The sequence below is a fragment of the Macrobrachium rosenbergii genome, chromosome 55 (assembly GCF_040412425.1).
Source record: "Macrobrachium rosenbergii isolate ZJJX-2024 chromosome 55, ASM4041242v1, whole genome shotgun sequence".
Lineage (NCBI taxonomy): Eukaryota > Metazoa > Arthropoda > Malacostraca > Decapoda > Palaemonidae > Macrobrachium > Macrobrachium rosenbergii.
The window spans coordinates 12,155,372-12,182,447 of NC_089795.1; the positions used below are offsets into that span (position 1 = coordinate 12,155,372).

The 27,076-nt window shown below is 40.6% G+C and overlaps 1 protein-coding gene across 3 annotated transcripts in view; it reads left to right on the forward strand.

Annotated features, from left to right (window-relative positions):
• LOC136835907 (zinc finger protein 300-like) overlaps window positions 1-26,236 on the forward strand; it is a 68,092-nt gene extending 41,856 nt beyond the window's left edge. The window contains exons 1-3 of one of the 3 annotated variants that reach the window (XR_010852285.1): window positions 19,998-20,128; window positions 25,436-25,500; window positions 25,896-26,236. The gene's annotated coding sequence lies outside the window, so the exon portion shown is untranslated. Of the gene's footprint in view, window positions 1-19,997; window positions 20,129-25,435; window positions 25,598-25,895 lie in introns of those variants that run through there. The other 2 variants (XR_010852286.1, XR_010852284.1) reach the window with 2 other exon arrangements.
• Window positions 26,237-27,076: the final 840 nt, after the last annotated feature.

Sequence of the window (27,076 nt, forward strand, 5' to 3'; positions counted from 1 at the left end):
ACTCTCTGCCATTAGTAGTAGTAGTAGTAGTAGTAGTATCAGTGTATGGTGTACTGCTATTTACTTTTAACAACTACCGTTATTGTGATCTTGTACTGAATAAAAACAAACAGATTTTCCCATAACCTGAGAAATAATGGTCTTCTTCAAGAGTTTTTCCTGGAAAGGAATAAAACTGCAGGTTTTAAAAACACAGGAATACTGTTGTCATCTAAAGGAAGTACTCAAAATAGCAAATTGTTTATACACGAATACAAACTCTTGGTCTTTACATATGGAAGTACCTTCAGCGTGACTGGAAACCGGCCATCCAATTCTTAACAAGGTTGTTAGGTGGTTAACTATCGGTGGTAAGGTGGGTAGTCCTATCTCTTTGCCCAGCAACACATCACTTACCTTCTGGCCGTCTCTGCCCGACAAACTGTTTTCCTCAACACGCCTCACCGATCCTGGTTTTTGGGATATTTTGTTTGATATATTGTGTGATTTGTGGTTGCAATTATGCAAACCCATGACTCATCACGGCCTAAGGAGGGGAAGTCTCGTGCTTTGCGGCATTGACCTGGCATTGATATATTGTGTGATTTGTGGTTGCAATTATGCAAACCCATGACTCATCACAGCCTAAGGAGGGGAAGTCTCGTGCCATGCGGCATTGCCCTGGCATAGGGAATGTTCCTTATCGTCTCTTCCTCTCCCCTTATGAAATTGACCCTCACACCTTATGCACTCATTGCTGCCAGCATGAGTGCAACCAGACTACCCCTTGTCATGAGTGTTGTGATTGGGCTTCAGAGCAATGGGTGACGTTCACATGGAAAATGAAATACAAGAGGAAGGCTTCCTGCACGTCATCAGATGGTCACACGCCTCCAGTGATGCCAAGGTTTGCCAATCCTTCTAGTACCTTCCTTTCCCCCTGTGAAACTGCCTGACATTGCTACTCCTTCTCAAGGAGAAGTCACTCCTATTGCGATCTCCTATTGCTCCGTGAATGGAGAGTCCACGGCGGCTGTGATGATGGACCAAGACGATAACCCAACTTTTTCAGGTTGGGGGGAGATACAACATTCGTTTAGGGAAACTTAGTGAGCTCTGGCCCTCCGTAGGGATCTCCGAGGAACCTTCAGTCTGGGGTTTGATCGACCTCCAGTGCCTCTGTGAGTGCCTCTGTAACTCTGACTACAGCCACAGTTATGATGTCGACAGGATCCACGATCATGGCCGTGGTCCCCAGTTGTGCATTCATACGTGATTCAGTTGACTCATGCTCCCTCCGACATCCTCCTCCTTGGTGGAGAATACTGTTTGAAAGACATTGCCATTCGCTATCATTGTCATCATCCTCGTCATGCTCCAGAGCTTTCTTCCTTTCTTCCAAAGGTCCTGTTACACAGACAGACTGGGGAAGAAGTAGTTTACTTCTCCCCACCCTAAGAAGGCCCATATGCCTTAGTATGCGCTGCCTTCTTCCATGGAAGAGGCACAGGGATCTCTCGCCTGCTCTCCTATGTCCACAGGCATGGGAGCTGTGTCATGGGGTTCTCTGGAACCCCGTGACGCATGAGCAACAGGTGTATGGGCCTCCAAGGATACCCGTGCCATCAAGACTGGTCCCCACAAGTCACCTTCTAGGGCTGGTAAAGAACCTTCCTCCCCTGCCTGCACGGGCCTCCAACTGCACATTTTGCACGGTCCTACCAGTTTGGATGCATGGACTGGTAAAGGTTCTTCTACTATTGTGGGTCCCCCCAAAGGACATCAGTGCTGTCCATGAATACCAGTCCAGCGAGAGAGTGAGCCAAGCACTTGCAGGTGCTACCTCACCCCCTGCATGACTGGAGACAAGGTTCTTTCTTCTACCATTCCATGGTTTGCCCTCCCATCCCATCCCATCCCGCTCTCCCCTGAGACAACCTTCATGCTCGTTCACGTGAAGAGTTCTCCTCGGACAGTCCCCAGTTCAGTCCTTCCTCTCTCTGGTCAGGGCTTTGGCCTCTGGAGTTCAGAGTGCTGCGCGGATGTGCCTAGGGCTCGAGATTGGGATTGTTTGCCCTCCCATCCCATCCCGTCCAAAAGAGCAGGCCTAGGGCTCGAGGTTGGGGTTCATCTCAGAGGGGTTTCTAATGGTGCAGAAGGTATCTGGGGTGTCTAATGAGGGTCTCTCCTGCTGATAGAATAGCCCGGGAGGACCGTGACCTGGAAGGGCTTGAGGGTCCTTTTCCTCAGGACATGGACACCCCAGAATTATAGAGGACCTTTGTTGAGATGGTGAAACTGATTTGTCAGTATAACTATCTCGGGAAAGAGACAATGGCCACTCCTGTGGATCGTCCTTCTGTCCATGAAGCTTTCTGGGGACCGCACAAGGAACCCAAAGCTTCGTTGGGCTGCTGTGGTCTGATCTTGCCGAAGGGGTCTAGACCAAATGAATTCTCTGGTATCTGGGCAGAACTCACTTTGTTCTCGCCACTCGTACAAGATACTTCCCCCCACCCTCCCTCGTCTGAAGCATTTCTACATGCCCTCAGAGAGGCCACTGCCGACCGAACAGGTTGACCCTGACTGGTTCATCTAGGCCCGGGTCTGTCGCTGGACCAGCTCCTTGCAGAGGAAGTCTCCCTCTCGCAGTAAGAGTCAGCAGCTCTGGAATCAACTGCTTTATTAAAGTAATTTGTATTTTTCTTAACATACAAACCTGAAGTTCTTTACTTAGGGATTCAGCCCGCAGACACAAACTGGAATGGCTGTGAAACTTTTAGACACGGTCGTTAACTACCAGTGGTAGGGGAAGCCCTGCACACTCATTGGTACCAGAATGAGGGGTGGCTGAGGTGGCTGTAAATGTAAAGACCTTCAGGTTTGTATGTTAGGAAAAATACAAATTACTTAAGAATTTGCTTTTTTTCCCTACATGAATACAAACCTTCGTTCTATACGTAGGAGACTAACCTTTTGGTGGGGGGTCTTGGCAATTCTCTGAACCAACTGGTTGGTTATACCCACCTTGGAATACCTTCCTGGCCTGGAAGAGTTGAGGAAGGAATCCCACACCTCCAGCTTGCTGGACATATGGGATGTTGCAACTGCTAGACCTCTGTAATGAGTTTGCATGATTACCTTGAGGAAGGCTTGGATGAACCCAATAGTGTCAGAGACAATAAAACTTGCTAGTAAAAATCAGCAGGTTGTTGTCACTGTCAAACCCTCTCTTCCCTTGTTAAGAGAGAGGGGTACATGCATCTAATCATTCTACTAAAAGATGAAAAACAGGGTACCCCTGTCGTGCACTCGCCTGCATAACAGCTCGTCTGTCCAGCATGTGACGACTCGTCACCTGCATCTTTGCCCTACGAGAGAGGGACAGGTCAAAGAGAAAAGAGAGGAGACCAGTTACTCACCCACATTCTCTCTCGCTTTTAGCACAGGTGCTGTTTCTGTCTGCCGCAGAGCTGCGTCAAGACCGACGGCTCCGACAACAAGAGGAAGAGGCACCTCTGGTCGCCAGGGAGCCGGTCCAGTAGCGACGAGACTCAGGGACCAGAGAAGCGTTCACACGTGGAACTGAGCAACAGCGACAGTGAGCTGGAGAATGGGACTTCCTCCTCTTTGGCGGGCCCATGTACGTTGTCAAAATAAGGTGCTTCTTATATTTTATAATTGTCTTGCAGTGTTTTCTCGTCAGTATCGTAGCTCCTGCAGAATAGGAGAGTCTTTAGTTCCTTTTTAAATTTGCATTCTTCATATTTACTCTTCACTTCAGGCGGTACTGTATTTTGTTGTATAGTCTTGGTGCGCAGTGTACAAATGCTCTCTCGCCTGACTTACAATATGTTGTAGGTTCAAATAGCCTATATACTTCACTTGCATATCTGATTACAATATTCATTTTGGGTCTCAAGAAGCTTCAGCAGTTTCTCAGATATGTTGGTTCATCATAATTTAGTGCTTTAAAGACTGTAAGTAGTATTCTATATTCTATTCTAGCTTTTACTGGGAGACAATGTAGCCCAATTAGTGCCGGGGTTATTCTGTCACGGGAATGTAGTCCTTTTATTAACCTGGCGGCTGTATTTTGTACTTCTTGCAATTTTTTTAGTAGGTAGTTAGGGAGACTGTACAGTATTCAAGCCTCGAAAGTATTTGGTTGCAAATTGCTGTTTTCATAGTATCTTCGTTTAGGTATTTTCTAATAAATGCAATGTTTCTAGTATGATAGTTACAGGTTTTTGTAATATGCAATATATTGTTCTTGATCGACAATTCATTATCAATAAATACTCCTAAGTTTCTCACTGCTGCTACAATATTTATTGTTGACGAACCAATAGTTATTCCTTTGAAGTGTTCATATCTTCGTAGTGCACTGTCAGATCCAAATAGCATACACTCATTTTTGTTTTCATTAAGTTTCAGTTTCTTCGCTGACATCTATTTTTTGATATCTTTCATTATTGCGTCAATTTTACTAATGGTGTCTTCTACCATTTTGACTGGAAAATAGATCTGGGTATCATCACTTACAGTTTATATTTAACCTTGTGCTATTTAGAATTCTAGATACAGTAATTCAATTGTGTAAGTGCCAAATAGCAGTGGACCCAGAATACTGCCTTGGGGCACTCCTTTTGTTAGGCTTTTCTTTTCTGATTTCACATTTGATGTAACCACTGTAACCTTCCTATTTTTAAGTAGCTTCTGTACCATTTGTGTATGTCATCTTCGATGCCTACTGCTCTCAGGTCACCAAGCAGTAGATTGTGGTCAACTGTGTCAAATGCTGCACGTAGGTTCGACATTGGTCTATAGAAGCTTAGATTTTCTTTATCACCTTTTTCTTTATAGGCCGGCTTTATACAAGCAAGCTTTTCACTATTTGGGAAGGATGACTGCGCGAGACTCATGCTGACAATATCAAAATACAGCTCCCGCCAGTGATCAAAGTTTTTTGCCTCTTTTATATCACTTACGGGAAACGGGTCATTCTCACAATAGGTGTTTTTTACCTTTCTCATCGTTTTGTCAAAGTCATTCATGTTCAGTTCTTTAAACTGACTAAATTTGCTATTTCTCATTGCGATCACCGGGAGATCAGGAGGGACCTCCTTATCTAAACTATGACAGATTCTTTCAATTTTTTCTTCAGAGTAGTTCACAAAGTTATCGGCCAGGTTTTTGTAGTCACTAGCTACGTCAGGTAGAACTTTTTCTTGAGTCCCCGGCTAAAATCTCATGGATTTTTGGGGGATTTTTCTCTACACTAAACATTTTATTGTAATATATATCAAACCGTTGTAATGATTTCTAGCTGTTTTATACAGTGACCAATTTTCACTTCTTGATTTTTTCAATCTTTTCCATAGACCTTCCTTCTTTCTTTTCTTTTTCTTAGCGTCACGTAATTCATTGTTAAACCATTTGGCATTTTCTGTAACCATTATTTGCCTTGTTACTTCTGGACATTTATCATTGTAGCTTGACGCCAATACACTTTTGCTACAGAATGCAAAGCAGCTTACGCATACTTAGTCGCCTGTCAAGGTATTCCTCAAATGACACCTGCACTCCTGGCTTGTTTCTCATATTTACTTTATCTCTCAACAATAAATTCATCAGCCTTAAAGTTGGTTTTGTTTCTGTAAGATCTACTCAGACAAGGTTTGGCCTCATTCTTTGGGCATTGATAGTTTTTTTTTTCAGTGTATAACCTTTCCAGATATTTATACCTAATGTTGTAACTAGTTTAAGTATTGGAGATCTACTCAGACCAAGTTTGGCCTCATTCTTTGGGCATTGATAGTTTTTTTTCAGTGTATAACCTTTCCAGATATTTATACCTAATGTTGTAACTAGTTTAAGTATTGGAGATCTACTCAGACCAAGGTTTGGCCTCATTCTTTGGGCATTGATAGTTTTTTTCAGTGTATAACCTTTCCAGATATTTATACCTAATGTTGTAACTAGTTTAAGTATTGGAGATCTACTCAGACCAAGTTTGGCCTCATTCTTTGGGCATTGATAGTTTTTTTTTTCAGTGTATAACCTTTCCAGATATTTATACCTAATGTTGTAACTAGTTTAAGTATTGGAGATCTACTCAGACAAGGTTTGGCATCATTCTTTGGGCATTGATAGTTTTTTTTTCAGTGTATAACCTTTCCAGATATTTATACCTAATGTTGTAACTAGTTTAAGTATTGGAGATCTACTCAGACAAGGTTTGGCCTCATTCTTTGGGCATTGATAGTTTTTTTTCAGTGTATAACCTTTCCAGATATTTATACCTAATGTTGTAACTAGTTTAAGTATTGGAGATCTACTCAGACAAGGTTTGGCCTCATTCTTTGGGCATTGATAGTTTTTTTTTCAGTGTATAACCTTTCCAGATATTTATACCTAATGTTGTAACTAGTTTAAGTATTGGAGATGTCACGCATTCAGGCTCAACTTGGATGTCACTCACAACCTCGCTGTTTTTGTTTTGTATCAGTAGGTCAGTGGTAAGGTTCAATAATGATGTCAGTTTTTCCACAACTTTTACGCGGTCGTGGATTTCAGGTAACTATCAATTCTCTGACATATTTGCCGTCGTTATCATCCAGATGCAGGTTGAAGTCACCACAAATCAGTATATTTTTTATATCAGCTAACAAGTCGAGGAAATCACTGAATTCATCTAGGAACGATCTCTTACTTTTGCTTGGTGGTTTATAAACTGTGATGATTTGTATGTGTTTGTTTATGTGTGTAATTTTGGTGTTGATGTATTCAAATGTACAGCACTGAACACATTTTGGTTTGCTATAGATACTTTGTACACTTTTTTGACAAACATTCCCACTCCACCACCTTTTTTTTCTCTTGGTACATAGTAAAAATTGTGAGACCCTGACATCATTTCGTTTATTTTAGAATAATCACTTACATTATTGCTTAGCCAAGTCTCCGTTAGCATGCATATATCTAGATTGTGGTCATTTATACGATTTCTAATAGTGCTAGTTTTATTTCCTACAGACTGTGTGTTTATTAAATTACATAGAAGATTATTAGTCAGAGCCATGGTGGTGGCGTGCATTTGATGATACATTGTTTATATTTGTTATCTTTGGTTATTATTTCCTTTACAATTATTAGGTTGCCATTTTCAGAAATGAGGCTACCTATCCATGGATTTTTCTTTACAATGTTATCGACAATGTCATCTTCATCCTTCGGGACATGGACTACTTTTATTTTTGGTTCAAGTTTACCCTTCTCATTTACTGATATGTTGTCGATATTCTGAATTTCCAGTTTTGCCTTTTCCAAGTTTTTCCTGTCTGGAAATCTTACAAATAAGTGTCCACCTCTTGTTGTTTTAACCTGTTCAACTGGCGCCGTTATTTTACTCATAATTTGTCGCTTTTCATTTGCTGCTGTGCTCTCTTCGTTCGTAGATTTGATCAGAAGCACTTTGTTTTGTCTTTAGTGATTCAGCATAAGTTTTGTCCATGTTTGTCAAGGTCTTTGCATCTTTATCAACATTGTCCATTTTGTTTTGGATTTCATCTGTGTTGATTGTTACGTCATTTACCTTTCAGCAGAATCTTATCTATACACGAAACCTCTGCAGTATCCCTTAAGGTATCATTCCTCATTCTCTCTTGCCCTATGTTCCTTAATATTGTTACTTAGTTTTCTGAGCCGAATCCTGAATCAATTTTGTTAATATCTCTGTTTTCTTTTATTTCTTCAGGTTCATCTTCAATGAGTTTTTGTGTGTTCTTTGTTCAGGCTTCTTGCAATTATTACAGATGTACAGTATGTTATCACTACGAAGCATTGGTGTGTATCTGACCTCGATACCTGAGCATTCATAATGGAACCATACGTCACACTTTTCACAGCGAGTTCCTTCCTCATCAGCTTCTCCAGAGCAATGTCCACAGGTTGCTGACTCTCTCTCGATTTGGGTCGACTCTTCTTCTCCATTATTTTCTTTAGAGTTCCACCTTTATGTGCTGCATCGATAATTATGAGATAATGTTCGTATGATAGTTTGATCTTCCCTTTACTTGATTTAATTTCTACAGTACAGTATTCATTTTCTCTTTTTCCCCCCTCCTCTTGGCATTCACTTTGAACATCGCGCAAGTCAGGCACTTTTACACAGAGCAGTTCACAGACACGTCCCACCTGCACGATCGCCACTGAAAAGAGTAACGCTGAGTATAGGACCAGAGGTATGATGGTGCAATCGACGGAGTAAAAAGAAAAAAACTATACATTTAAAACGATAGTAGAATTAGAAAGTATATTCATATGAATACTCTAGAAATTCACTAAGAAATTATTGCTTACTCCAGATTTTATGCTAGGCGCTAGGAGCCAAATTTTTACGCTGGTTCCGAAGGCAGTACTCTAGATCTAGCGTCAATTGCACCAAATGGGCAAACTGGGACCGACCGGGTTGTCCTCTTGATCCCCTACCGACCAATGGCGTCCTCATCATTCGGCCAAGGAGTCTGGAAAGACGGTCTGAATGACCTCTGAGACAATCGGAGGCCTCCAGTGTGCCAGCCAATCACAACACGCCACGAATGCCGCCCATCTGAATAAAGTTGAATGTGAAATGTAAAGAGATATTTTTTCATAGCGTTAGATCAGTTGTTTTAGCATTCTTTTTTATTTTAACGAGAGTGGATGGACGATTGACATCACAAAAAAACAGAAGCAGGTCTTTTATTTTGGGTAAGAAGCCCACCACAGGTGGGGGCGGGCTTTTTAACCTTATATCAAATGACGCTTTCGTTTTCCGGTAGAACATGTGCTGCAAAACGATACCACAGCTATCTGAACCTTTATCGATAGCAGCGGTTTCCATGAAAGCAGCGCCCAATATTTTGGCTGCGTTCTGCTGTATAATTGGTTTTCAGTCATTGACAGACATCCATTTATACTGTTCTTTAATTATACTCAAGCCTTTGCTGTTCTGTCTGTGTCGAATGTGCTCCTAAATGTATATTATGCACACACTATTTAATATCATAGAAGTGCACAGCATGATGACGACATTATCCAAATGTATTTGCAATTCCTGGTTGAAGGAAGGTGACGTGGCAGCAGTCAAAATGCACACAGCAATTTCAACCCAACTCAGACATGTAGTACCGTAAAATAGTTTAGAATAGAAGAATCAGTCAATCGATAAGCAAATAAACTCGAGGTGTCTCGCCTAGACATAATACAAACGTCCTTTTTCATCTTAATGATTCTCCCCGAAAGCTGCCTTCATTTTTTTTTTAGCATAGTGTTGATCTCACCCTTGTAAATACGAATCTATGGATGATATTAAGGGAAAAGGATGACTGATTTATCAATACTAGTATCAGTCAACAAGTTGATTATGAGTCCACCACAATTACAGATTGGCTAAAGTCCTGTACGAGTCTTCTGGGACATTCTCAATATACAGTTCCACTTCACTCTGTAGAGAATATGATCAGTATTCAGCATTACAAACTTTTACAGTATCAGTAATAAGGATAAAAATAAACTTATTATTTTATGGTGCAGTATATCATAGAATTTATAGGACTCCATTGAGAGTCTTAAATAATAGTGGCCTGTAACAATAGAAGCCGTTAACTCCAAAGTGGGTTTCAATGTCTTAAGGTCAGGGATGGGAGCAAGAGAGGTGAATGACAAGAATGGGACAGTACTAGTGGAAAGGCAAGAGAAAAGAGAAAGCACAAAAGGGGACAGTACTGAATGAACCGATTGTTGGATGCATGAAAAGGAAATCTTGCAAACAGTAAACATAGTTGGACGAGAAGAGAAGTAGTGGTGGTGAAGGCAATTCGTCTATGGGCAACCCTTCCAGGATTACAGCGTTTTTGCAACTGACGAAGGAAGTGCTTGCCTCTGGATACAGCCAAACGACACAGGTGCAATGACCGTTCGGCCTCACCAGAACTTGCAGGAGAGACCAAAAGAAGTACCTCGGCGAGCGTTCAACGCGTGGGAACATTCTTCGAACCTCCGGCACCATGTTTGCAAATGCCTCTTGGCAGTCCTCAACAGATGCTGCACCATTGAACTGCTGATTATAGAAAAAATCAATTTCTTGCTTTAAGGAATCAGAAAGTTGTGGATATTCCTTGACTGGCTCCTCTTTGAATGCCCAAGTTCAGAGCATTTCAGTGAAGTCGTGGTTCATTGTGAGATCAGATGAAGTGAAATACTCTGAGGCGCTGTCCGTGACCTTGAAGAACTCTACTCTGTAATGTCTATAATATTTTAATAGACTCGTTTCCAGCATCTATTATATTTCAAATTTGGAGGGAAAAGTGAAGGGGGCGGGGGGAGACAACACATTAGAATTTAAAAATTCTCAATTCTAGAGAATTTTAAACTTTCGAGTTATGACAAAACCTTGTCTTCAACCTCAGCCTTGACCTAAACCTTGACCCACAAACCTAAACCTTGAGACTTAAACCTCATCCTTGACTTAGAACTCATCCATGACTCGAAGCTTAGCTAAGCTTATGGGCATACAATGGCTACAAAGCTTAGCTAAGTTTATAGACCTTAAGGAGACAGGCCACCATTGTATGGTGGGCAGAAATCCAGTTTCGATGACTGAGGCAAAGTTGCCTAAGTCTCGAAATGGTATACCCAACCTTAAGTGAGCCTGACAGCCACTGATTTCCTTAAGGAGACAGGCCACCATCAAAAGGTGGGCAGAAATCTAGTTTCGATGACAGAGGCAAAGTTGCCTATGTCTCAAAATGGTATACCCAACATTAAGTGTCTTCTCAGAGAGAGAGAGAGAGAGAGAGGAAATGTTGCTAAGGAATGGACCTTACCTTACAGACCTTACAGTTTGTTCGGGTTGCCCCAGGTCCCTCAGTGTGAGGCACCTTTGATGTCTACCAGAGAATTGCTAACGCATCTTCCGGTATATTTTGCATCTTCCAGTCTTGGATGGTCTGGGATGCATCTTAGATATTTGTCGAGCTTATTCTTAAACACATCTATGCTCACTCCTGTTATGTTCCTCAGATGAGCTGGTAGGGCATTGAATAGACGCTGCATTATCGATGCTGGTGCGCGGTGGATTAATGTCCTGTGTGCTCTCCTTAGTTTTCCTGGTATAGTTTTGGGCACTATTAATCTACTTCTGCTTGCTCTTTCTGATATTTTTAGCTCCATGATGTTTTTGGTAATTCCTGCTATCTGTTTCCATGCCTGGATTATCATGTAGAAAGAGAAGGAGACAGAGAAAGGAAGAAAGAAAGAGAGAGAGGAAAAGTAGCCAGGGACTGGAAGGGAGGGGTGGGACCTCCCTTCCTGCCCTGTGCTGCTTCTCCTCTTCCTCTCTCTCTTCTGAGAGAGAAGGAGAAAGAGAAAGAGACAGAGAAAGGGAGAAAGAAGGAGAGAGAGAGAGAGAGGAAAAGAAGCTAGGGACAGGAAGGGGGGGGTGGGACCTCCCTTCCTGCCCTGTGCTGCTTCTCCTCTTCCTCTCTCTCTTCTGAGAGAGAAGGAGAAAGAGGAAGAGACAGAGAAAGGAAGAAAGAAGGAGAGCGAGAGAGAGAGATAGAGAGAATGGGGAAGTGAAGCTAAGTACTGAAAGCGCAGGTGGGGTCCATCCACCTGCTGGAGTGGTTTTGACCTCGCCAGCCGTTGACTCTCACCCTGAGAGCTCGTCCGCCCGCTCGCCGAACAGCCGTTGACTCTAGCCAGTGGGAGTTCTTCCGCCTGGCGAGTTGGGGGAAACTCGCCAGCCGTTGGCTCTCACTGGAAGAGTTCATCCGCCTGTCTGCCGAGCAGCCGTTGGCTCTCGGTGGGTAAGAGTTCCTCCGCCTGGCGCGTCGCTTGGGAGGATCTTCGGCTAGTCCCCCTCCCTCCGAGCAGCCGTTGACTCTAGCCAGTGAGAGTTCTTCCGCCTGACGAGGTGGGGGAAACTCGCCAGCCATTGACTCTCACCGGGAGAGTTCGTCCGCCTGCTGGGGGCTGGGGAAAGCACAACAGCCGTCGGTCCTCCTTTCGTTCCTTTGCTCTAGGACTTTTCCTGTCACTGGGATTTTGTCGCTTCTCTTCAGATCCCATAGGGATAAGCAGTTCTCAGGAGGAGCCAGGCATAATTCCACATGACCGAACCTTCCTTTTCGGCCATATCTGGCCCTTTCTGCGAGCTGACGGATTCTCTGACGTCTTCGGTTTGCCTTCCGAGGTCGTTCTTCCTCTCTCTGATGTCCTTTAAGGCTTGCTTTCGCCTTTCCTTCTCTGCCTTTCTCTGAACCTTCCTCTCCAGGTCTTCGCGCTTGATCTGGGATAGCAGTTCTTTCCTTCTCCTGGCTCCTTCGGCCTTCCTCTGGGCCTTCCTCTCTCTCTCTTCCTGCTTCATCTCTCTTTTGGCCTTCTTTTTCCATTCTCTGTGGTTGTTCCTGAGTGCCTCTTCCAGCAGTTGGATGGGAAGGAGTTCTCTTTCTCTCCATTCCTTCTCGGCCTTCTTTTGGGCCTTCATCTCCTTGTACTCTCGCCGTATGCGAGACTTCACGTCTTCCTTTCTCCTCTGCTGCTCGGCCTTCCTGTGGACCCTCCTCGCCTGGTCTTGCCACCGTATGTGCCTCACTGCACTGCTGATCCACTCTCCTGCGGCCTTCCTGGCTTCTCTCACCTCCTTCTCTTGCCGCTTTCTGGATTGCAGTCTCTGTCTCTTCAACTCTTTCTCGGCCTTTCTCTGAGCTCTTCTTATCTTACGTTCCAGCAGTATGGCTCGAAAGGCGCGTCTGTCCCACTCTCTTTTAGCTCTCCTTTCAGCCTGCCTCTCCTGCAGGATTTCGTCCAGCTCCTCTTGAATCCTGTCCTCGAGCTCCTCGTCAGCTATCTCCGCCATCTCCTCTTCCAGCGCTCTTACGATCTCCTCGTGGAGGATCTCCGCTATGAGAGAGGTCAGTCCTTCCTGCTCTGTGCTCGGTGGTTTGGGCCGTGTGCAATTTCGTCCTCTCGGCTTACTCTCGAGGCGATTTATCTTCTGGTCCTTGGCAGTGTTTTCTCTCCGGAGGCGGTCCCGTTCTCCCTCGAGATGGCGTATCTGGTCCGCCATCTCTCTCTTCATCTCTTCGTGGTGTTCATATAAGGCCAAAAGTTCAGTCTCCAGAATTATGACACTCTCGTCGTGTTTCCGAGAACGTCGTCTAGCGCCAGAGTTAGACTGCTTCGTTTCCTCAGGCAACCGATGTTCTTCCTGGGCCAATTTTCTTCGGAGACGTCCAGATTTGTCCTCTTGAAAGCGGGCATCCTTTATATTACGTCCTAGGGCAACATTAAAAATGCTAAGCATATTTTCAAACAGGTGGAACATTTTGTTTTCTGTGCCAATCTTCCTCGGCTGCCTAAAGCTTATCGAAGGAATATGCCACCGGTGGGGAAACCCGCGCAGAGTGGGACCCTTGAAGTCTCTCGTGAGAAAGCTCCGGATTCGAAGACTGGAATGTTCAGGACTGCAATAGAAGACGTCTCGAAGACTGGATCTTCAGGACTGTACTGAATGAGACTTTGAGGACCAATATGCATACACACGCATACACACATATATATATATATATATATATATATATATATATATATATATATATATATATATATATATATATATATATATATATATATATATATATATATATATATATATATATATATATATATGTGTGTGTGTGTGTGTATGTACATATATTTTGTGTGTGTGTGTGGATTGTCTGTGAATATAAATTATTGTGTATTTAAATCAATATATATGACATATTTGGTCAGGCTCATATGGACGATTTTATTGTTGATTTTAAGGCTTAAATTTCTTTTTTTGGGGGGGGCTTCAAATTCAGTGTAATGTTTATAGGAGAGAGAGATAGAACGATAGTCTCTTAGTTTATCTATTTATTTCTCTCAGAGAGAGAGAGAGAGAGAGAGAGAGATCTATCTATTCCCAGTCTATCTCTCTCTCTCTCTCTCTCTCTCTCTCTCTCTCTCTCTCTCTCTCTCTCTCTCTCTCTCTCTCTCTCTCTCTCTCTCTCTGTTGGAAGATAAAGAGAAATGAATAACTGACAATTTATCATTGGCATATCTTTCGAAAGAAGTTTGATAATTGGAAATAATATACTTAAACAGACTTACATATACTTAAATATAAAAAGATATACATAAGGAAGCACACAGCAAAGTAGAAACGGAACTGGCAAGGGAGCCGTTCCAAAGGTGAACCTCTCTATTACTACTACTAATATTAATTAATGGTAATAATTCTTGTCACTTTCAGTACTTTAATTTGCATCAGTGTTTTAGGCCCACATTTCAATGTAGTAGGTTTTTTCAGTATACTTTATGTAGGATGAAATGAAATAATCTATTAGGCCCGTCGTAAATGGAAGTAGGATTTTTTAAAATATACTTTATGTAGGATGAAATCAAATAATTTTGTAGGCCCGTCCTAAATCGAAGTAGGATTTTTCATTATAGTTTATGTAGGATGAAATGAAATAGTTTTTTAAGCCCGTCCTAGATCGAAGTAGGATATTTTTTCAATATTTTGTATGTAGGATGAAATCAATAAATATACTTTTTTTAGGATGAAATAAAATAATCTTTTCCGTCCTAAATCGATGTAGGATTTTTCAATATACTTTATGTAGGATGAAATAAAATAATCTTTTAGGCCCGTCCTGGATCGAAGCAGGATTTTTCATTATACTTTATGTAGGATGAAATGAAATAGTTTTTTAGGCCCTTCCTGGATCGAAGTAGGATATTTTTTTTCAATATATTTTATGTAGGATGAAATCAAATAATTTTTAGGCCGTCCTAAATCAAAGTAGGATTTTTTCAAAGTACTTTATGTAGGATGAAATAACATAATTTATCAGGCCTGTCCTAAATCGAAGTAGGATTTTTTTATTTTTTATGTAGGATGAAACAAAATAATTAATCAGGCCTGTCTGAAATCAAAGTAGGATTTTTCAATATACTTTATTTAGGATGAAATAAAATAATTTATCAGGCCTGTCCCAAATCGAAGTAGGATTTTTTTAAATATAATTTATGTAGGATGAAATAAAATAATTTCTCAGGCTTGTCCTAAATCGAAGTAGGATTTTTTCGATATACTTTGTAGGATGAAATAAAATAATTTATCAGCCCTGTCCTAAATCGAAGTAGGATATTTTTCATTATGCTTTATGTATGATGAAATAAAATAGTTTTTTAGGCCCGACCTAAATCGAAGTAGGATTTTTTCGATATACTTTGTAGGATGAAATAAAATAATTTATCAGCCCTGTCCTAAATCGAAGTAGGATTTTTTCATTATACTTCATGTAGGATGAAACAAAATCATTTATTACGCCCGTCCTAAATCGAAGTATGATTTTTTCAATATACTATATGTAGGATGAAATATAATCTTAAAAAAAAAATTATATGGTAAAAACTGTCCTTGAGAACTAGCAACTTCCTCAGGCCTCACTCTGCGTGTCATGTACAGTAGGATTCAAATCCTGCAGTCTGGCATTCCTTGTAACTGGTAGGGCAGGCAGCTTGGTCGAAAACATACCATTAGTTGTTGAGACCTCTTACTTTGGCCCAGTGCTTTATTAAAAGAACATTTAGTATAAAGTTAAAGTCCCCGTGGGCCTCTGTAGGCTCATAGGGCAGGCGCTGATCTCCTGTTTGTTAGGCCGACGGATAGATTACATACCATTTTATACTCTGTCAATTATCATTGAGTTCACTGGAACTGAATTATATGAGACACTGTTCCCATAACCCGTTCCACTTTACCTACCAAATAAGTATGGAGCCAGAGCGATGCGATTGTCTGGTGGACAGGCCGTTAGAGTTCAGTCTCTCATGGCAGATAGTAATGGTCTCAGGACTTTTTTCCTACATTGAGTGACTATCAAAAGTTAGGGGGTCTATTCCAGCTGTGTTTTTGTATCACTGGACTCTCATTTCCCCATGCATATAGTATTTTACACATAGTACTTCTGAAGTTACGAAACAGTGGTGTACCTACCCGTTGCATCTTATATTTTCAAACTAACAAATGCACTCAAGCTGGCAACACTACTGTGCACAGAGTGAGGTCCTCAAATTGTAATTGTGGAGGTCTAGGTTCCTTAGAACATAAAGAGGCTGATTGTTGATTGTTTAACCAATGAATGACTGGGGAATTCCGAATGGTATACACAAGGGGCCCTGAAACATCATTTTGGGGGCTACAGTCAGGCACCAAAATTGTAAACTTTATGATAATCATAAAGTGCACAACTTTGGTACCTGACTGTAGCCCCCAAAATGGTGTTTCTGGGCCCCTGTGTATATCATTCAGAATTTCCCAGTCATTCATGAAAAAAACACTCTGCCCCAGGACTGCAAGTTCCATTCATAAGAATGTGGTGAAGACTTATTTCAGATGACATATGACGTAGAATTTGATAACATGAACAAAACGGTTGTAGCCTTATATTCTGGATTGTGGGAAGTTGGCTTCATGGAGAATCTTCTTTGGTAGTTGGGCTTAAATGGCTTCATTTAACTGACTAATATTGATTATTGTAGATTTTTCCTGAACCTTTACTTTTCAAAGCAGTCTCAGTGAAACTGCACTCTCTGACCAACTTTTTTTTGTGCCCCATGTCCAGACCATTTCGTTAATTGTTATTATTTATTTATATGAAAATGTGGACTGATTTATTTCAAAGGTGCATGGTTTGTAAAGTCACCAAATCGGCGCCAGGATAGTGTTTCGGCGGCGCCATTAATTAAGTCTCCGCTGAGCTTGTTTTTGACTTCCCGTTTTCTTCAAGCTCAATTAGTCACGCCTAAAACGTGCCAGGTCACGCATTTTAATCATTTTTACTTTATGGTATTTATACGAAATTGTGTATCACATGTTTCTTCATTCACAGGCATCAAGACTGTATCTATATTGTAGCTCTGTATGTTTTGTATTGTAATTCTGTACTGATTTCACTGCATATTATTGTTTATTGTTTCGACCTCAGGTCACAGTCAATTCCATTGTCTCTCACGGCCCGGCGTCAGTCGGCCGCAAATATAAGCTGCCTGGATCTGTAATAAAGTAGCAGTAACTTTTACCTGCTCGTTTCTTTGACACCTTACAGGTTTAGCGTAGGCCTTGCCACATGTGGGGCAATACTTTGGAGGAACAGGACTATATATATACAGTATTTGGAAGCCTTCTGAAAGGTATTTTGAATTTACGGATCACAACATTTCCAGTCAGTCAACCCGATATAACCTACAGAAATAAGAACAGTATTGCACTGCTGTGTGAAACAAGCCCTGTAAAAATGTATTTTACTTTCAATACACCCGTTAATACATGCACATGCTGAACTCTGGTGGGCAAAGATTTTTTTTTATGAGGCATAAAGTTTTAAACCATGTACATGTGAGTATTTGCTTACAGGCATAAATCTGGGAGACATTTTGCCATGACAGAGTCTGTGTGTAGTAGTTTTGTGCCACAGGGTTGACTAACCATCGGCTTCTTCAGGCCTTTAAAAACATTTTTGCACAATTAAATGTACTCTGATTACATCCAGTGGCTCGATAATCACTAATATTAGTTACAATTGTGTTAAGATTATCGTTTTAATTAACTTCCGAAGCTTTATTGTGACTGCAAATTCCTACACATTGACTTCTAGACTAAGGCTTCTAGTCCATTCTCTGTGACTTATTAAAGGTAATAGACTATTCAAGAACTGATTAGGCCTGTGTTGAAGAATCTCTGATCAAGAGACCAGCAGTGTAATTAGCAAGGTAGAGCAAATGGCTGCTTTTAGCAGCAAACACCTGTCATTAGGCCAATAAGAGTTTCCTTTATATTAAAACCAAAAGCTAGAATTGACTATATTCCAACTGTATAAATAATAATAATACTAATAATAACCTTTATACATATAGATGGAATATACAAATACAATGCACACAGACTAGATACATAAGGTAACATGATAAAAATCTTTTTCTTTTAACGTGGTTTTTCCCATTTTTTGTATGGGGTAAGCACGATGGCTTCTTCTTCTTTTTTTGAAGGACTTTGATTTGGCTCTGGGGTAGACCGTAGTCTCTTACGGCTGCCCTGCCTGACATCGCTTAGACCCCGGTAGCACATGTACATGTATCGTATAATAAAGGTAATACCAGCACAACGCACTTACATGTAACCACAGACGTACTTCAATGATTAATTTCCTTACCCGTCAGGGTACGAGAAAATCAAAACTACTCGACTTTGTTGCGTGACCATCAGTCAACTTGGTTTAATTCACTTGCCACTCGTAGATAAAAATCATATATCGTGTTAGGGGCCATCTTCTGTAAGCAACAGTGAATAACTTCTGTGGGGAAGGGTTATCGGGTCTGAATGCTTCAGAGAATAAACTGTTTCCTGCTCTAGAGCAGACATTACTACAAGTATTTCACAAACATGCGATTAAACGAATGCAAAAAAAAAAAAAAAAATTGAGTACGCAAAGTCCTTAACTTAGGAGCAGTTTGCAGGTGAAGGACTTTTTAACTACTCTCCTTCACCATGCATTGTCATAAACATTACACATTGTTGCCAGCTGTTTACAATGAGATATCACCACTTCACTTCCCAAGAGCAAAGTTGCTGACATAATTCCATGGTATCATCCATCCTAAGTTTTTTTGTTGTTCTTTCTGAGAGGACTTCTAAGCTGCTCTCTACAGAGGATCGTCCACTTACAGATTGACTTGTTTAGCTCCTCCTAAGGAGACAAAGTGTGGCTGGATTCTTGTTGATGGTCGTTGGTTGGAAAGTCCATTGGATCTTGTCGAGATGACTGAGTTTATCACATGTTTGAGTAATAGTCTTTCACTGAATCACATAAAACATGCTATATACCCCGAGAACCAGATCTGTAAAGCAACCTTTACTTTTTCACTGCTGTTGTAATGAAACTTTCAACTGTCTTAATGGTTTGGATAAGGTCTCCACTGAAATGCACTTCCAGAACCTGACTTTCTACTCTTCAGTACTTCCCCTTGTGTGGACACTGTTGGACAATACCTCCAATAGTGGTGTTTGTAAACACTAGAAGTTCTTTGCAACTCTGTTTGGTAACCAGTTGTGTCCCTTTTGAGTGATGTCAGTTCATAACTGCATTTAGAGTGGAATAATGATATGCCAGACTTGTCAAGAGGCCTAGCACGGTGTAAGGTCCCTGGACAGAGACTGCTGCCTGTTGGAGAAGACTAAGTAGGTAGAAGTGATTACTATATACTTCAACCCTAAGGGGGTAGTGCCACTAGTGCACCTTATGCAGTGCACTGTAGGCATTACTTAAGGTTCTTTGCAGCGTGCCTTCGGCCCCTAGCTGCAACCCCTTCCGTTCCTTTTACTGTACCCCCTTTCATATTCTCTCTTCCTCCTGTTACACCCTCCAGACTTTCACTGCTCCATTTCAGCACTGAATGACCTCATAGGTCCCAGTGCTTGGCCTCTGGCCTAAATTCTACATTCAACTATGTGAACCTGATGTGTGTTAATTGAAATCATACACATGTAAATGTGTATGTGTACGTAAATATGGTGTATATGGGTGTGTGTATGTTTGTATAAAACAAATGAATATTTCAGTACATACAAAAAGACATATATGCATTAGAGAATGGTATTCAGAATGCATCCTTAGTCTTGTTGGCCCGTCAAATACCCGAATTTCTTGACAGAAAAATTATCCATTCCTATAATTCATTATTTAATTGAAGGTGAGACTGACCACTAAGAAATGTCCCCTCCTAATTCCACCAACCAGCCAATGGTGGAGAACCTTACAAGCTTTCTAGCCATGGGAACAAGGCTTCATTCAGCCAATGAGGAAAGCCAATAGAATAGTGAGCCATGTTAGAGGTGCTGATTGGTCAAGAGTAAACGATCGCCAGGTGAGGGACTAGTTCAGTCTTGAAGAGGCCTTTGTGGTGTTACAAGGTGTGTTTTGGGGGGCCAATTTGTACGAATTTTACAGTTAGCGGACGCCACATTTCTCGATGTATTGGCTAGTTGACCTGCGCCCATCTCTGACAAGATTTTGTAAGTAGGTGTTCCTTTTCGTGTGGTTTCAGTTTAGGAATATGTTGACATCCAGTTTGTACCATTTTTTGTAGCTGGAAGACGCCATGTTTCTCGATATACTGGCTTCTTTGTACTTAAGGAATGGGCAAGACTGGGTTACTAGGGCCTCTCTCGGACAATTTCTTCGTGTGTTTGCAATTTAGGAATACGTTATCAGGTGTTTGATGATGTATCATTGCTGAATCAACAAATGGTCTGGTAATTAGGGAGTGGTTTTAGCTGGTGATTGAGAATATTCCCTAGTGAAACTTTATTAAAACTTGGTAATGTATCATAATATTGTATTGACATCCAGTGTTGCTTGATCTTGCATCATTACAGAATCAACAAGTGATCTGGTGGTCAAGGCAGTGGTTTTACCTGGTGCATTATAATGTCTCTAAGTGAAACTTGATTGAAACTTGGTAGTAAATCGTGAAATGTCTAAGACAAGGCTGTTTCTGGAAAGGTCTTACACCTGGCACGGTCGTTTGGCTGCTAAAAGTTCATTGGCTCATTCTGTGAAGGTAGACTCACAGAAACGGTGATTATACAGAAGAACTACGCACTGAGATACCCTTTATTAATACAATTTTTTCAAAATGGACAATATAGAAAGAGAAAGGGTGTATGTAATGCAGTACGGGTGAGGTAATCAGACAAATATACTGAGATCATTTGATAAATTTACCGTCATTTGTTCATGTATTTACAAACAAGTCTCTCGAATGAAGGTTCCAGAGTGAGTTTTTCCCCGATGCTAATGGGTATTCATACGTTGTTTTCCCCGCGTTTTAACAGTCATTAGACCTCGAGTTATACCGTTCAAAATACGTGTGTATTTTATCCAGAAAGCTGCACGGCATGGGTCTTGTTTTATTGTGTGTAAGAGTTTTCTGCGAAGAAAATTATTGTGCCGACTTTCTCCCTCCGTCCGCAATTTATTCCGTCCGCCCTCAGATCTTAAAATCTACCGAGGCTAGAGGGCTGCAAATTGGTATGTTGATCATCCACCCTCCAACCATCGAACATATCAAATTGCAGCCCTCTAGCCTCCTCAGTAGTTCTGATTTTAAGGTTAAAGTTAGCCATGATCGTGCTTCTGGCAGCGATATAGGATAGGCCACCACCGGGCTGTGGTTAAAGTTCCATCGGCCGCAGCCCATACAGCATTATATCGAGACTACCGAAAAATAGATCTATTTTCGATGGTCTTGATTATACGCAGTAGCGGCTGTACAGAAAACTCAATGGCGCCGAGGAAACTTCGGCGCATATTTGCTTGATGTTAAGAGAGTCATGTGTTGTTTTATCCCACGTTTGAACGGTCATTAGAGCTCGAGTTATACTTTCAAAAATACATCTTATGTTAGGATTAAGGGAATGGCTTTTTCGAGTAAATGAAAATGAGCAGTTTTACCTCGACACCGGACCACATTTTGAAAGCAACGCCATTTTTTTTCGATGACGCCCACTGGGGACATGAACTGTTTATAAAATTCCAGCCTTGGTGACTAGGATATTCCGCTGATTAGCTTAAAATTACGCTGGTAATCTGGTGGTTATAAGAAGGCTATCAATGCAACGAATTTGTTACAATCCCACGCTTAGAACCAAGGCTGCTATCTGAGTTTCAAGACAAAATGAATAGGCCTGTGCAGTTTATCTGGGCACCTTAACCTATAACAACACCATTTCCAGAGTTCGATACTACTCGACCTATTAGGAAAGTGGTGGTATCAGCTCATTTAGGATGGTAATGCCCCCTCGTGTTCATTTTTCACTTTCCGGAAAACGTTTGAAAGGGTAGAACTATATAGTAGCTCCGCGGTGGCGACTACCTTCAAACTTAACTTTTTCTACAATTTTTTGGTTGCTAATTATGAATTTACATTTAATTTTTGGCGCTCGAGTGTAATTAACCTGTAATGAACCCCTGAAGTCAATCCTACAAGGGGTTTCCATACGCGATCTACGTATGTTTCGAACGGTTCATATCCCGTCCGGCAAGTGCAATAACTTGTTAACGTATGGGTACCTCCCCCCCGCCCGCCCCGGGGGTCAGTACTAAACACGGCGAAGGGACATTCCATTTGGCCGACAACGAACAGATGCACCGCCGGTATCAGAACCCCTAAAAGTGTCGAAAAAATCAGTTGAAAAGGTAAAAAGAGGCGCGGAGCTAGTATATAGAATTACCCTCACGTCAGTAATTAAAAAGATTCCAAACCCTGCCATTTTTTTTTTTTAAATCTTCACTGTTCAATGTCTATTCAAGGCTAAAAGCTTTCAGAGAGAGAGAGAGAAAGAGAGAGAGTACAAGTGTCGAGTGACTCCCAAAAGATATGGCTCGATTTTATTGCGGGAGTTAACAAGTCGAATTATGAACACGTTATCTTTTCAGTACAGTCAGAGTAGCACATAGGTCTAGGAATTCACGGCTGAGGATGGTTGGCAAATACATACTCAATCATTTTGAGTAAACGCAGGTCAATAGACCAGGCTGGATCGAGATGAATAGCCTTTAGGAGGTTGTTAGATAGTTGATAAAGCCGTGGTACATTATTTCATGTGTTAAGTGGAGACATAATGTTCCTATAAGGAGAGTAATATTAGCCCCAGTGTCGTCAGTGCACCTCGTGTGGGGCACTGTAGGTATTAGGCTACTTAAGGTTCTTTGCAGCGTGCCGGACCTCCTTTCATATTTCTTTCTTCTATCTCACTTTCCTCAACCTCACCTAACAACTGATTCATAGTGCTTCTTCAACTGCTTTTTTTTCCTCATGTCACACCTTTCAAAGCTTTTACTCTCAATTTCTGTTTCAGCGCCGAATAACCTCGTTACTCCTAATGCTTGGCTTTTGGCCTAAATTCCAAATTCATTTAAGTTTAAAGGCATTGTAAGAAGTAAATGGCCACGCTGCTTGCCATTCTTTCAGAATGGGTCAGTCCTGTTGACTGTCAGAAACTGGTAACAGAATAATTAATAAATTAACCAGTTCCACTGGCCACCACTGGATGCCATTTTAAACATTTCTGACGGTTGCTCCAAAGCTGATATTTCTTGAGGAATTAACTGGTGCAATTCCTTAGTAGTTTTAGGCCTCTCCGTGATTATTTTTTATCAAACTTATTTCATAATAAGTAGTGAATGTTGATAGATTTTTGTACACGGACGAGGTTTCACTTCAGGGGCTGTGCACATCTCGACCAAAGTGGCTTCAATCCATCCATTCAAGACGGTTCGATACAACTCACGGTTTTATTATTATTATTATTATTATTATTATTATTATTATTATTATTATTATTATTATTATTATTATTATTATTATTATTAGAGAGTCGTTCAAGTCATTAGTTGCTGGATAAGACAGGTTAAAACGTAAATGATTTCTTAGCAGCGAAATTTTATACTCGTCCGCTGGTAGGTGGCTCCTTGGGTGGGATTGTTCCATGCGAATAGGTTTCATCTAATAATAATAATAATAATAATAATAATAATAATAATTTATTAAGAGGAAGAAGAAATCTCTCAGTAAAGCGAAGTTAGGTACGCGGTCTATTATTGTAAATGCATAGTTTTGAAATCACCGGCGCTATATAACCTTATAACCTTAGAGATTTATAATTGCAAAATCAACTTGGTAGGTTAAGGTAGTTACATCGCAATGACGGATTTATTCAGAGTAATACAAATAGATAATTAACAAGTCATTTATGAGGGTTGCAAGACGAACGCGGCAGATATCTGAAATGTGTAAACTTCGACTGAGCTCTGAGAGATGAGATAAGTTTGTGTGTGATAAAGTCTTAAATGTTTGAAGAAATCAATCTTAGTAGTATTTATTTTATTTAAGGTTAAAGTTAGCCATAATCGTGCGTCTGGCAACGATACGAGAGCAAAAATATTATGCATGAATCCTTTTTGCCATAAACATTGACCTTACTGAAGGTTTTACATTTAGTTCTTATAGGAACATTCTTGTGAACCCAGTTCCATTCAAGCTCTGATTCAGATTCCATACTGAATATTAAGTTTGACGGAAAGTGTATGTTGTTTGTAGTTATTCATCCTGTGCCTCCGATTTGTCTGTGATACCTGTTTATGAAAGTGAGGTAGGAAAAGTGCTTCTATGTAAAGTGCACTAAATAGGATATCAAGTGGTTCATGAAGGTAATTATGTTGTTCTTCGTTTAGGTGTCCTTTCTGACAGTCGTTGTTTGATAGACCAGAGGTGGAGAGACCATTCCTTACTCAGAGACTCCCAGGATGTCGTTGTTATGACAGCATCTCAGTATTATTATTATTATTATTATTATTATTATTATTATTATTATTATTATTATTATTATTATTATTATTATTACATAAGCGGTTTTCAGCGGGAATTCTGTACCCTTTGGTAACTGCTTGTAAGGCCTGTAGGTTCTGTCACTGTTTATGCGTAGCTGACCAGTCATTTTAATCATTTTTAAAGCAGGGTTTATGACTTGACAGTCAAAACTTGAAATCTATATAAGTGGCCTTGAATAAAAGGGAATTAGATTTACAACCGGGGATTCATTTTTAGGACTGTTATCATCGTCAGAAAAAGAAGCATTAGCTTCACACTGAATGTAGGTAACCAATCAATGATTCTAAAGAGCTTCAGACCTGTCTGCGACAACTCCCAGGTCAGACAAACTGAAGGCGTTCCACCAATATTCGAAGGCGTCGAGGTAATTCCCTCACTCCCATTACTTCTCGCCATAACTTCTCACAGTGTTAATGCATGTGAAGGATGGTACCTCGGATATTTCGTAAATGAAGCTTGCTCACCACCTTGCCATTGCTTTCGCTGGCCTTGGTCATTTTGTTTACAAATGAGGAATTGTGCTTGGGATGTGTTGAGTGACAATCACAATATGGCTGTCGAAAGCATTTTCTGAAGGAAATGCGTTTTCCATACCATTCCATCAGAAATTGTCAATGTGTTTAGATTCCGAATGATTTGGCTTTCAATCTCGTTTCCAGTGTCATATAACTTATTGGTATTTGGACATTTTTCTTGTGACACGACACCAGCAAGGAGGCGTGAAAGAAATTCCAGAAACTGTAGTAACTGCAATGTAATAAAGAACAATTGGAGATTCTCGTTGACTCGTAACTGTGTCACTTGAGGAGTTATGTAGTCACAATTTTTTTTTTTTTAATTGGAGACTTATCCATTTATATCTGTTATAACTGTTGCGTGCGTCGGAGTCTTTTCCTAATAGGTAATTAATATAGGAAATCTTTTTCAGAGGAGTTTTGGCTTCAAGGCCTGCTGCCATTCCGATTCAAGTCGTGTCACTACATTCACAAAAAGGTCAGTTTGGTACAAATCACAAATCAAGTCATGAAGATACTCTCATTAAAAACAAAATTCAGATACAGTCATTGTCATAATATCAGAGGACAAAGAATTGGTCCCTAAGAAAGCAAAATTGGGTACGAGGTCTATAATTGCAAACGCGTTGCCTTGATGTCATCAGTGTGAGAGGGACATTCACCTCTGAAGTAAAGGCCTCGGCCCATGATTTACTTACGACAGGTTTTAAACGGAGGACAGTTAAATAGTGAATACTATTGTAAACATATATATAGGTCACTTGGAGACAAATTTCTCTTCATTTCTTGAGTGTCTGAGGTATTGTTACCAATCTTCTTTACTCTGTATGGTCACTGACTGGGTTGCATCAAACTGACCTTCTGTATGTACAGCAACGACTTCAGCTGGAATGGAAACGCAGGGGGGGTGGGACCAGGAACCACTTGAACAGCCAAGTCTGTGAACTGACGTCGAGGAGGAGGCAGACTGCTGCTCACCATTCATGACAGGGCAGTCGGCAGTCATCGATTGAAATCGGTAAGTTTAATGAACAAGTTAAAAAAAAAAACTATAATCAGTCCTTAACTCCAGGGTCAATGCGAGTACAAATTGTCAGTAAAAAAATTGCATAAGTCATTTTTACAATAAACGCTGGCTTTGCTGAAAGTTTTATGTATTGGCTAGGTATTATTATTATTATTATTATTATTATTATTATTATTATTATTATTATTATTATTATTATTATTCACGTGGAACAATCCCACCAAAGGAGCCATTGACTTGAAAGTCAAGCTTCCGAAGAATATTAAGGAGCCCATTAGGAAGTCAGAGAGATGCAAGAGTGTTATAGAAAATAGGAATAGGTTATTAAATTTACACAGAACTGAAAACTCAACTTACTACCAGAAGTGTCTTTTTGAATCACAAAAACGTGAAGAGGGCCAGGAACCGCAGTCCTAGTTCATTCTTTAACATAACATGGTCTGCAAAAAAATGCTATGTTGATTCTTTGAGCCAGTTCACCCTCCACATTTGCACAGAATAATTTACTGTGCTGAATCTGTTTGATAGAGGTATTCTGCTTATGCAGCTTGTTTATTTCCATAACCTGTCTGTTAACATGAAGTTAGTGAAGTACTTTTATGAAATGTGCACGAGATAGAAAATGACCTTGCTACAGGTAGTTTTGAGGGGGTTTCTGTTGCATCGCTAAAATGTTTCAAGAACCTTGTTAGTAGGCTAAGTGGCACCCCCATTCACTCAAGTCATTATACATCTGTCAGTAAAGTTCAATGATGTTTTTTATACTGAAACTGCCTCCTGAATTAGTCCTCCCTTATTAACTCAACTGTGCTGCCTAAGCTTTGGACGTGTAATGTACTGTATAGTCAGGGTACTTGAAGGATTAAAACTCATTTTCTTTTATTATTTGTCAAGATAATTAGCTTCCAAATACTACATAGGTCTAATCCCTCTGCTGTGGTTTAAGTGAGATTTAAGTTTAACTGAAACCAGTCTAACGATTAATGTGTTTCTCAGGTTCCTTGGGCGTCACGAACAACTGATCTCA